The 12,072-nt window shown below is 33.7% G+C and overlaps 3 protein-coding genes across 3 annotated transcripts in view; 2 read left to right on the forward strand and 1 right to left on the reverse strand.

Moving 5' to 3' along the window:
* Nucleotides 1-12,072, forward strand: part of LOC127833738 (hepatic lectin-like) — a 449,559-nt gene that overhangs the window by 255,350 nt on the left and 182,137 nt on the right. The window lies entirely within an intron of this gene.
* The window catches only part of LOC127833737 (uncharacterized), a 242,945-nt gene that overhangs the window by 197,220 nt on the left and 33,653 nt on the right, over nt 1-12,072 (reverse strand). The window lies entirely within an intron of this gene.
* Nucleotides 76-12,072, forward strand: part of LOC127833745 (transmembrane protein 91-like) — an 89,273-nt gene continuing 77,276 nt past the window's right edge. Inside the window, exon 1 of the mRNA XM_052359177.1 lies at nt 76-83. The gene's annotated coding sequence lies outside the window, so the exon portion shown is untranslated. The remainder of the gene's footprint in view (nt 84-12,072) is intronic.

Raw genomic sequence — 12,072 nt, forward strand, 5'->3', positions numbered from 1 at the left:
GAAACTCCGACGTTGCCTCCCGCATTGATCAACGCTTCAAGAAAATCGCTGCAGATTATGCCATCAGTGTTGACACTCAACAACCGATACAAAGCACGGAGCCCCAAAAGAACCCAAATCTGTTCAAGAGGTACAATCAGCCTCAGACGAATCGGACACAGCTTTCGAGGAACCGGAGGTCCGAACCGAAACGCCACGTCGCCCCAAAGGAAAGGCACCAGAAGCACCCAATACTCGCGGTAGGAAAGCGTCTCTCTCACCCACCAGATTGTCATCGAAACAGCCCGGATACCTGATGCAGGTCCACCCAGTTATGTCAAAAGCGACCCCGGCTCCATCTCCAAGACCAGCGACCGGAAACACGGTGATTGACAACACCACTACGACTGTTGTTTAGGGACACACCGGGAACGTAGCTTTTTGTGTTAACTGTGTTTATTTGCCATGCTCCTCGTCTAAAACTCGCTGTGATCATGTTAATCAAGCACTTCCCCTTTCTTCGGACAGTGACGCAGTCTCTGCTGAAAACGCGCCATCTCCTGTAACTAAAAAAACAAATTTGAATTTGAATATGCCTGACAAACGTTTTAATTTCACGATAGGATCACTAAATGTATGTGGTCTGAAAACAAAATCAAATTATCCAGAATTTCAAGAATTAACATCAAAATATGATATATTGTGCACACAATAAACAAAACTTGATAAATTTGACATAATCGACATCCCTGTTTATACGTTTTTATCTAAGCCAGGGCTAGAAAATTATAAGCGAAAATCAGGTGGTTTGGGATATTTTATGAACTATGAAATTATGAATAAGCTAACTGTTACAAAACTAGAATCTAAATGTGAGTACATTTTTTGGCTAAACATAAGTAACGGGCAAGAAAATTTCGTTATAGTTAATGTGTATATACCCCCAGAACAACCAATATTCCACAGAGATGATGAACAATTCCTACTAGAAAATGAAATCACTAATACATGCACACAATTCGAAAATACTCTTTTAACTGGTGACTTAAACGATTACACATCAATTTTACCCGATTACACCGACCTCGATAACTTTTTATATCAACACTTTCAAATTCACGAATGTACGATGAACACGTCTAACCCTTCACAAATATTAACCCAACTAGGTATCCCACTCCAACGCAAATCACAATGTAATAAAACCAATAACACGGGACATAAATTGTTAGAAATATGCAAGTTTAATATTATAACTTAATTATTATGAACGGTCGCTTCGTTAAGGACTCAAATATTATGAAACATACTTTTAGAAATGTCTCGGTGAAAGACAATGCCTTATTGTCCATCAATTTTCTTAATAAAGTAAACGATTTCGAGATAATTGACGTTGACGGACTTTTATCAGATGGCCATAGCCTGTTATCTATCACAGTAAGTTTACCATTTGATGTAACCCTAATCCCGACCACAGAAACAAACTCTCAAAACATACCCCGCCCACCTAAATGGAATCCTAATAAACTAAACGATTTTGTATCCAATATAGACAATACACAAGTAAATGAAATACAAGAACTCCTGCATAATCGCCCAGATGATGACATACAAACATTTTAAACAAAATTACGAATAAAATCTCAAATCTTTTCCAACAGTCTGCGCGTAAATCGTTCCCACGGCAAATTAATAAACAACCACGTAAAACTTCCCATTTAAAAGTTGCACCAAAACAATGGTTTGGGCCTCAATGCCACAAGGCAAGAAATAAATACAACCACGCACGGAAAGCTTACCAATTACACAAATCCCAACTAAATAAACATAGCCTATATTCGGCAAGCCGCCACTATAAACACGTGCTCAATACGTTCATTAACAAACATAAATATACTGTAGAAAATAAGTTACGGTCAATGAATGCCTCGAAACCCAAAGAATATTGGAATCTTTTAAATAATATAAATAAAAGTAAAAAAGTAAATGAAAGCCCGAATATCGAATATTTTTTAAATTCTTTAAAGATACTAACTCAACTACGCACTCCGATATATTGCCACCAGACCCGGATGAACATGGCACACCAGATACATACAATGTCGAAGCCCTGAATACACCCATCACCTGCAACGAAATAAATAAAATGATTATAAAATTAAAAAATGGAAAAGCGCCATCACAATTTGACAATGTTTTAAATGAATTCCGTAAGAACACTTATTTCAAAATGCTCCCAGAAAATTGCAGTCTATTTAACACAATTTTATACACCGGAATCTTACCTGAAACTTGGTTAGTCGGTAAAATAAAACCCATATTTAAAAATAAAGGATCAAAGCTCGATCCTAACAAGTATAGACCGATTACAATTGTAAGTTGCTTAGGCAAGCTATTTACAGCCGTAAATAACAAAAGAATCAACACTTTTCTAGAAAATAATGAATTACTTCATGAAAATCAAGCTGGATTTCGCTCAGGATATTCGACATGCGACAATATTTTCACATTCAATATGCTTATCAAAAAATTAAGGGCTGCTAAAAGAAAATTATTCTGTACATTCATAGATTTTTTGGTTGCATTTGATTCTATCTGGAGATCAGGTCTGTGGCATAAAATACATAAACTGGGCATACAAGGTAAAATATTCACCGTTATCAAAAAGCTGTATTCTAATATTAAATCGTGTGTTTCTCTCAAATGAATGGTGAATTATAACAAATGTTTTCTAGTTCGTTAGGAGTGAGACAAAGGGAAAACCTATCTCCTATACTTTTTTCAATATACATGAATGATCTTGATGCCTTCTTACAACAAACGGGTGATGGAATAAGCCTAGAGGTTAATATAAATAATTTCAATTCACTTCCTTAAATTACTTGTCTTGCTCTACGCAGATGACCATAATCCTGAGTGAAAATGCAGAGGAATTCCAAAATAAACTTAATTTCTTCTATAATTAATGCAAAACTTGGTAATTAAATATCAATTATTCCAAAACTAAAGTTATGGTCTTTGGTACAACTAAAATTTCCAAATATAGTTTCCATATAAATAACCAATTGCTCGAAACAGTCAAAGAATACAAATATCTAGGCGTTCGTTTCTCCTCTTCTGGAAGTTTTTTTAATTTTAGAAAATATCTTGTGGAACAAGCCAACAAGGCATTGTTCAGCTTATTCACTAAAATAAATAATCTCAATTTACCAATTGACCTGCAAATAAAACTATTTGACCAAACTATAGTCCCTATACTTACATATGGTTGCGAGGTCTGGGGATATGAGAACTTAGACATTATCGAAAATGTCCACTGTACTTTCTTACGAAGAATAACTAAAGTTAAGAAATCAACGCCAAGATATTGCTTATATGCAGAACTTGGAAGATACCCACTCGATATAATTATAAAACAAGAATGATAAAATTTTGTAACTGGCGTTGCGTAAGTGAGAAAAATAGTTACTGGTGTTCAAAATGGCGGTCAACGGGCGATTTTTGAATGTTTTCGTCGGAATTTTTGAAAGGTTTGTACATTTAACATATGTATTCGACATTGTCCTTACGCGCAGAATGATCTACTGATATTCATTTAACCTCGGTGTAAATCCTGTAGATGCATTATTAATATTAAAAAAGTTATTGAAGACTTAATACGCAAATGCCTCATTGTTTACGATTGACATGGTTCATGTTATGTGCATTTTTAAACCATATATAAGGGTTTCTCAGCAGTTTTCATGGAAAGGTGGACTCAAGAACCATCATAGTTTACCTTGTATCAGCACCAGGATGCTTCCAACAGGCAATCGCAATACATGCATCAAAATTCGAAAATTAAACCCCATTTCAATAACTGGTGAGCACAGTACCCCCACTTTTAGTAACTGGTGTTTATTCAAAAATCAGAGTACACAGAAAAAAAAGAAAACATTATAAAATACGCATGTTTATATTTGCTTTTTAAATAAGTGATGCGTTACTATAATTTGTGATGTCACAATAAATTGCAATGTGGCATATAAGAGACATGGAATATATTTTTTTTCAATTCACATGCGGACGTATTGGTTTCATTTGTGCACGAATTATTTCGAATGCTCACGAATGGCTTTTATCGTGCGCAAATATTAGTGAATAATTGCGCACGTATTCACCTGTAAGTACACACGCACAAACGCTTACGTGCACGCCTATCAATGTTTATGTGCGCATGCTTTAAGTTCTGCGTTCGCTCGTTTTGCTTTTTCGTCGATCTATTTATCACATGCGCGCGTATTGCTTTCTTTTTCGCTCGTATTGCTTTTAATTGCGCACGTATTGATATCTAGTGCGCATGTATTCATTAGAAAATGCCTTCGTACTTATACACACTTCCGTGCCGCAAGTATTCATTTTAGTCCAAATAATTAAACGTAATATACCGATTACGTCTCAACGGTTTACTATATTTTTCTATTGCAAATTGATTTCAACGTATTTTTCAGTTTTTCTTGTTAAGGCATTGCCAATGCATAAAATTATCATTTGTTACAAATGAGAACGATTACCCTTTACATGTGTGAGAAATGTGCAAGAACACCACTTGTGTAAGTTTAGACAAATGTGTGATTCTTTAATGCAGAATAACTTTGAACTAAATCAAATAACACAAGGGGCTACACATGAGTCATCCTCAATAAAACACGGCAAAAGTAGCCAATCATATAGAGAAACAAGTTAATTATAACCGGCCAATGACGTTAAACTATGCAACTTTCAACTGACACAGTGCCAAGCCTATATGGCGACAACAAACAGTGGTAGTGTTTTCTGACCTTGGATAGCTTTACTTGGAAGTTTTAATTAACATTGTTCATATGCCATTAGAAAAATATTGTCTATTTTTATGTTCAATAATTTTTGCATGATTATTTTGTTATATGAATTTGCTGTCGTTACAGCTACCGACATGAAGTTTCCGACATGACTTCCTGTCGGAACTATACAAATGACGTAAAACGAAATGAGGTGAAGGTATATCATATTTGTAGGAGTAGTATTCACTATTACGTGCGCACGTTAACACATAAGTAATGCGTGTGCAAGTGTTTGACAAAAAAATACCCATGTGCCCGCTATGCCGTCGTGAAATAGTTTAAACCTTCCCAAAACACAAAGAATCCATATCGTTCACATTTTTATTAACTGTAATACTACACACAGTTAAGACACACTTATTGTTCATGAACAAATGAGTCGCGTTCTGAGAAAACTGGGTTTAATGCATGTGCGTAAAGTGTCGTCCCAGATTAGCCTGTGCAGTCCGAACAGGCTAATCAGGGACGGCACTTTCCGCCTAAACTTGATTTTCGGTAAGGAGAGACTTCCTTGAAACTAAAAATACCATAAAAGTGTCGTCCCAGATTAGCCTGTGCGGACTGCATATGCTAATCTTGGACAAGACTTTCCGCACATGCATTATCCCCAGTTTTCTCAGAACGCGGCTCAAATATAGTGGGAGTCATTGAATGTGTATTCTACGCAGTCGAACAACGTCATTTTTAAATCGGTGAGACTTAAATCATTTTTAATAGGAGATTTATTTTATGTGTTATTACAGATGGACTCGACCAACGGAGATCAAATTCAATGCGAAGTATGCGATGTTGCATTATCATGTGCATACTCTTTAAGGCGGCACATGCAGCTTCATAGTGATACGAGTGCGATTTTCCAGAGTGCGGAAAAACATTCAAGTGTATAAAATCTCTGCAGCGTCACACCCGTTCCAACACCGATGGTCCAAAAGTCTGTAGTCAGTGTGGGAAGGAGTTCACAACGACGTATTGGCTTAACAAGCATGAAAATAAGATTCACCGAGGCAAGGCATCGAAGTATTCATGTACAGTGTGTGCAAAACCATGTCAGTCGGGATACGCATTTCAATAACATTTGAGTTCGGATGTCAAAATACACCTGTGAAATACGTTCGAAGTCATAAAAAAACATCGATTCTTCGAATACACAAATGCAGCCCTCAGGACGATGGGGAAGGAAAGCATGTCTGTGCAACATTCACCAAAACATTTAAGACAAGGAGGCTGTTGAAACAGCACATGAATAAGCACGGTGCTCCCAAATTTTCTTGCCACGTCTGTGGAAAAATGTCCAAATGGAAGCATTGCATGAAAAATCATATTAAGCAATGTGGTGTGGAAATTAATAAAGGGTAATTCTAACACCCTTTCTTGTAAAACTACAACTTTTGCCACTGTTTCACTGTTTATTATTTTATTGTTTGAATTTTTCGTTTTAACGTTGAGTGTCAGTTTTTGCTTAATTAATGAAATTCCTATTCAAACCAAAATTCGCAATGTTTCCTTTAATTAATTTGAGCTTTATCGTCGTTTTATGTTAGTAATCAGGAAATTCAAACAGACACTCTTTGAAGTTATTTTTCTCGAATGTTTTTAAACTTATAGGCTTGCATTGTATGACATGTTTTAGGTCATAATTTTGACTGTATTACACATCCGTTCTTTTATAAATAGGATAGGAAAAATAGATTTTAATAATTAAGTTATCACAGTTATTTTTTTTTTAAGTTTTTTGTTTACAAGCTGTATGTTTTATATTAAGAGTAGACATCCTGGAAATGAGTGTTTGTTTTTGTATACACGTAGTTGTTTTTGTTCTCATTTCCCAATATGTACATTCTAATAATATGTGATTTTGTAAATTTTTCTGTGATTATAACACAAGGACACATAGATAATCAAAAAATATGTATGCATTGTGTTCGGATTTCGGCATATTCATTGTTAATATATTTAAAACTATTTTGTGTTGGAATTCATACAAAGGTCTTATATAGTATGGATTTTAGTGCTAGTTAAGTTTCATATAAGTGACATACTTTTCTAGTCGTTTAAAGTTGGCATGGAGTCTGAGTGTGCTCACATTCATTTTACTGTGATAAATACCCCCTCCCCCCCCCCCTCCGAACCGCTGTGATTATGATTACAAATAGTTATGTGATTTTATGTTTCATTATTATTACATTCGTAAATAGTAACACAGTGTGTGTTAATACCGTGAGTCGTGTTCTGAGAAAACTGGGCATAATGCATGTGCGTAAAGTGTCCCAGATTAGCCGGTGCAGTCCGCACAGCTAATCAGGGACGACACTTTCCGCCTAAATTGGATTCTTCCTAAGAAGAGACTTCATTTAAAAGAAAAATGTCATGAAAGCGGAAAGTGTCGTCCCTGATAAGCTTGTGCGGACTGCACAGGCTAATCTGTGACGACACTTTACGCACAAGCAGTATGCCCAGTTTTCTCAGAACGCGGCTCCCGTGTTTCTAGTCAATTTACATGTATTTGTATTTATTTTGAATCATTATTTAAATGTGAATAAACGTAACAATAAATATTGTATTATGTCTTATTTGTATGGAACAGCTCATGTGTATTATATTATACAGATTCATGCATTCATGTAAAACACAAACGCGAACAGTTTTACCAGCAATGCAATTTATAAAGAAGAAAAACCGTTAATATTTATAGTTCGCTGTTCTTGTCTCGCGGATTTAAGCCACAAAACGGGTAATACAACTTTTACCGTGTCACACAAATATTAGTTACTTTTAATCTCATACTGATCAACATTCTGAGAACACTTTAAATAAGAAAACACGACCTTGTTGAATCTTGTTATTTGTCTCTTATGCACATTATCTGACAAAGCTTTCCCATGATTTCCGGGAGATAAATATTGTTCCCACATTGGTTTAAAGGGACTATGCTAACTAAAGTATATTCATAGATATAACAATGTAAGGAATAAAATATATAAATACTCCTTTTTACTTAGACAAGTCTTAACCAAAAATAGCACAATACCAAATGGTAAATGTTAAATTTAAACAACACAATCACTGAAAAAGCTTTTATAAATAAATACAAAACAGATGTCAGCATCATGGTTAAATAGCCAAGGACAATTGTGAAGTTACCTATAAACACATATACCAAGTGTGGGTTATTCTCCATTTACTATTTGCGGAGATAAGTTGTTTGGAGAAAAAATGAGGAGTCATATTCCATAATGATATTAAGTCACTTGTTATTACTTGTTCAAATCTTCAGGGTTGTACATTTACTTTCTAAATAAGCAAATAACCAATATGTTTGCAGTGTATCACCTAAAATTGTAATGAGGCTGAAATTGTGATGTATAACAATTACATGTTCTTACTCGTTTCAGCGTGATACGCATTGTTCCAAGTTAAGATTAAGAATAAAATATAAATCTGTATGCTACTGGTTTACAACCGGCATTGTTCCTGAAGTTTAATCATACCCAATCTGAACCGCACAAAACGATATTTAAAAATGTTGCCATTTTATGCAATACGTATAGTTGTTCTGTTATACAAACACTTGCTTAGCAGTCTTGTGTTAACCCTGGGCAGATTAGCAACTTACAAAAATATTTTTAACATAAATATAATTATATTACAATCAACAGTACCTTTACAAACACATATCTGACTATCTTACAAGACAAGTATTTATAAATTTAGCACGGTTATATAAAATGTTGACATTTCAGAAAAGGGTAAACAACTCGTATTTTAAAATAATGTCATGTTCAAATACTGCTAACATGAAATGATATCCGTTGCATTACTTATTCTTTGCTTATACACAATCATTTATGTATGATTAAAACAACATTGTCAATATGAATCCTTTTTTAATGTCAAAGTCACTTTAAATCAGCTATCATGACAAGAGCATTATTTGTTTTATTTAGAGCCCGTTTAAATCATTAGATGAAATGCCAAGTTTAAAGAAGGTAGTATTTTTTATTCATTACTTTTGAAGTGTTCCCGAATCGACTGAACGCCTTTCGGAATTCCACCGAGGTTGCTTATCGTTACCTTCTTTCGTTTGTGCGGAACCCTAATGTCAAACTCATGGTTTCTGAAACATAAGTGTTTGTAGCATAGAGAGAGAAATCCAAAAATTGCAATTAAATTTAAATAATGCGTTATGATGTTCCCGAAGGAACATATATAGTCTTTGCACCGTCTGTCGGTCTGTACGTCTGTCCATAATTGTGTTTCCGGTCCATATCTTTGTTATTAATCAAAGGCCCGTATTCACAGACGTTGAAAGGCTAAAATATAGACTCAGACTGAGATCTTCAATGAATTATCTAGCGATAATAAATCATGCTTTAATAATGAATGAAAAGTGGTCTTTGTGTAAATCTCTTTATATTATATGTGATTTTTGTATGATACGAATTGTAGATAAAATGATATTTCGATTATTTTTTTAAGTCTGAGTCTATAAATCAGACTTAAACGTTGGTGATTTCAAGCCTTGTTTTTATGTACACATACCTAGTGTACTTTTTGAATAAACACCAGTTACTGAAAGTTGGGGTACTGTGCTCACCAGTTATTGAAATGGGGTTTAATTTTCGAATTGGATGCATATATTGCGATTGCCTGTTGGAAACATCCTGGTGCTGATGGTTTTTGAGTCCACCTTTCCATAAAAACTTCTGAGAAACCCTTATATATGGCATAAAAATGCACATACAATGAACCGTGTCAATCGTAAACAATGAGAATCTTGTGCATAAAGTCTTCATTCACTTTTTTATATTGCTAATTCATCAATAGGATTTATACCGAGGTTAAATATATATCAGGTGATCATCCTGCGCGTAAGTATAATGTCGAATAAGTATCGTAAATGTACAAACCTTTTAAAAATTCCGACGAAAATATTCACAATTCACCCGTTAACCGCCATTTTGAACATCAGTTACTATTTTTCTCACTTACTCCACGCCAGTTACTTGCGTACGATCCACCCCCTGTATACGCACCGCCCAAACGTCATTAGATTCCATGCTCTAATTTGCACTAACAATCCTGTCACACTTAAAAACACAGCTTCGTTTATGAAACACTTAAAGTGATATTATGGGCATTTGTCACTGTTAAATTGAGCTGAAAAGAATTAACAGGTCAAAAGAGTAAGTTAAAATGTGATTACTGACCAATTATCTGCAACTCATCTTTCTACCAGTTGTTTATAAGAATATATATTATATTGTATATTTTTCGTGACCCACCCAGTCCTGTAAGCCGAAATGATCCGTAAAACAAAATGGTGTCGTATAAACGAATCTGCACTGAAAGTAAATTTAGGTTCACATTGTACATGTGTGATCAGTTGTCAAACGAAAGTACGTTTGATATTCAAAGTGTGGTAGACGTTTCCCCCCCCCCCCAAGACGTTTCCGCCCCAGACGTTTCCTCCCTAGACATTTCACCCCCATTTTGGGGGTAAAACGTCCACATACTATGAAAATGTATATTATAAGTAGTTATTTGTAATAATGCCGGGATATGTGAAAAAAATAACTTTATCGATTAGTACAAATTCAGTGCATTTTATGTGTCTTAATAATTGATTATAAACAAAGTTGAGTCCTGAGTGAGTAAAAGCAAAGAAGAATACATGTTATAGGTCTTTGGTAAAAGTGACTGGGTGATTTTTTATGGTTGTTTTTAGGGAAGCCTCAAACAAATTTTACCAATTAAATAGATCTAATTATAATTGTTTTTATAAGTGCCTGAAATTTTTCTTTCATTAATTGAGATCCTTGAAAAATTGAGTAAAAGCACAGCGTTGATGTTCTTTGCTGGTCATTTTAAGTGGAATAGTTGTGATTTTTAATGAAGAATAATAACTATATTCAAATTTTAACTGAAACACAAATTATTTTGACTAAATAAATATCATATTGGGATATTTATTTTGAGACAAGTAAATAAAATTGTTATGAAACATTTAAATTATAATGTCCCAATACAGCTAGTATGAACATTTTACATTGATTTGTATTACTCAGGTGTTACCTCTCAAAAATATTCTTTAAAAATTAAAGGAAACTCAAGGATGAAAATATTTTCAAAACCAGGCAAATAATAGGGAAGTTATGTTTTCGCTAATATTAAGTAACAACACACACCTACCATTAAACAATAATACAGGCACTTATGTTACAAGCGTTAATTGGATTAGCAAGTGTATATTACAATATAACAGCTATTGTATAAAGGGGTACTTATGGTGCAATATACAGGCCCATTAATTAATTAACCCTTTCCTTGACAGGTACGCGTTTCTACGACCCTATCAGCATTGATGAGATTAGGTGACATCTTTGAAGGGGGATAGTCATTCAAAAGATGAGATTAGCACATTATCATACAAAAACATTTTTAAATAGTTTATCACTGTTTTAATTATTATTTATAAATTGCTTTGAATTTACTTTTTTTAATAAATGTAGTTATTAATTTATCCTTAAATTCCACAAATTCATTTAATAAAAAAGTGCAATTGTGTTGTTTTTTTGCTTTCAAATATTATGAATATAATTGAGTTAAATTATTAAAATATCAATAAGTTTTTATTACATTTGCTAATTATATTATTAATAATGAAATAATGTGCATGGAAAGTTCAATTATGTTTTAATTAGTCTAAAAGAGTTATTAGTAAAAAATAAAATATCAGTGATATCCAATAATTTGATAATAAACATATGAATGCATGAAAAAAAATGTTGACAGTTACAAAGTTTATTTATTTATCATATTTAACTGTTACAAGAGAAACAGTTTTGAAATTAATTTAAATTTGATTTTACCATTTTTCAATTCACCAATTGACCATATTTAATTGGATTAAAAACAACAAACAACTACAATTGCACAACCCTGCCCAGGTTTACTCAAACTGAAATAAGGTGTGAATTGTGTATTCAAAACGGTTCTTGATTACACATCATTCTTGGTTGCATTTGTGTTGAGCAACATGTATAAGATACTCAGTAAGATTTTGAGGATATTCCATTTATTCCACTAGTACACCAACATGCACTTACTAATGATTTACATGCAATCCTTACACAGTTAAACCCTCCAAAAAAAATCTTAAACCAAACAAACATACAAGCTGCTTTGTAGATATTAAAAGTTAATTAAAGACTTCATAAACAAAATAATAATT

The sequence above is a fragment of the Dreissena polymorpha genome, chromosome 6 (assembly GCF_020536995.1).
Source record: "Dreissena polymorpha isolate Duluth1 chromosome 6, UMN_Dpol_1.0, whole genome shotgun sequence".
Classification (NCBI taxonomy): Eukaryota; Metazoa; Mollusca; class Bivalvia; order Myida; family Dreissenidae; genus Dreissena; species Dreissena polymorpha.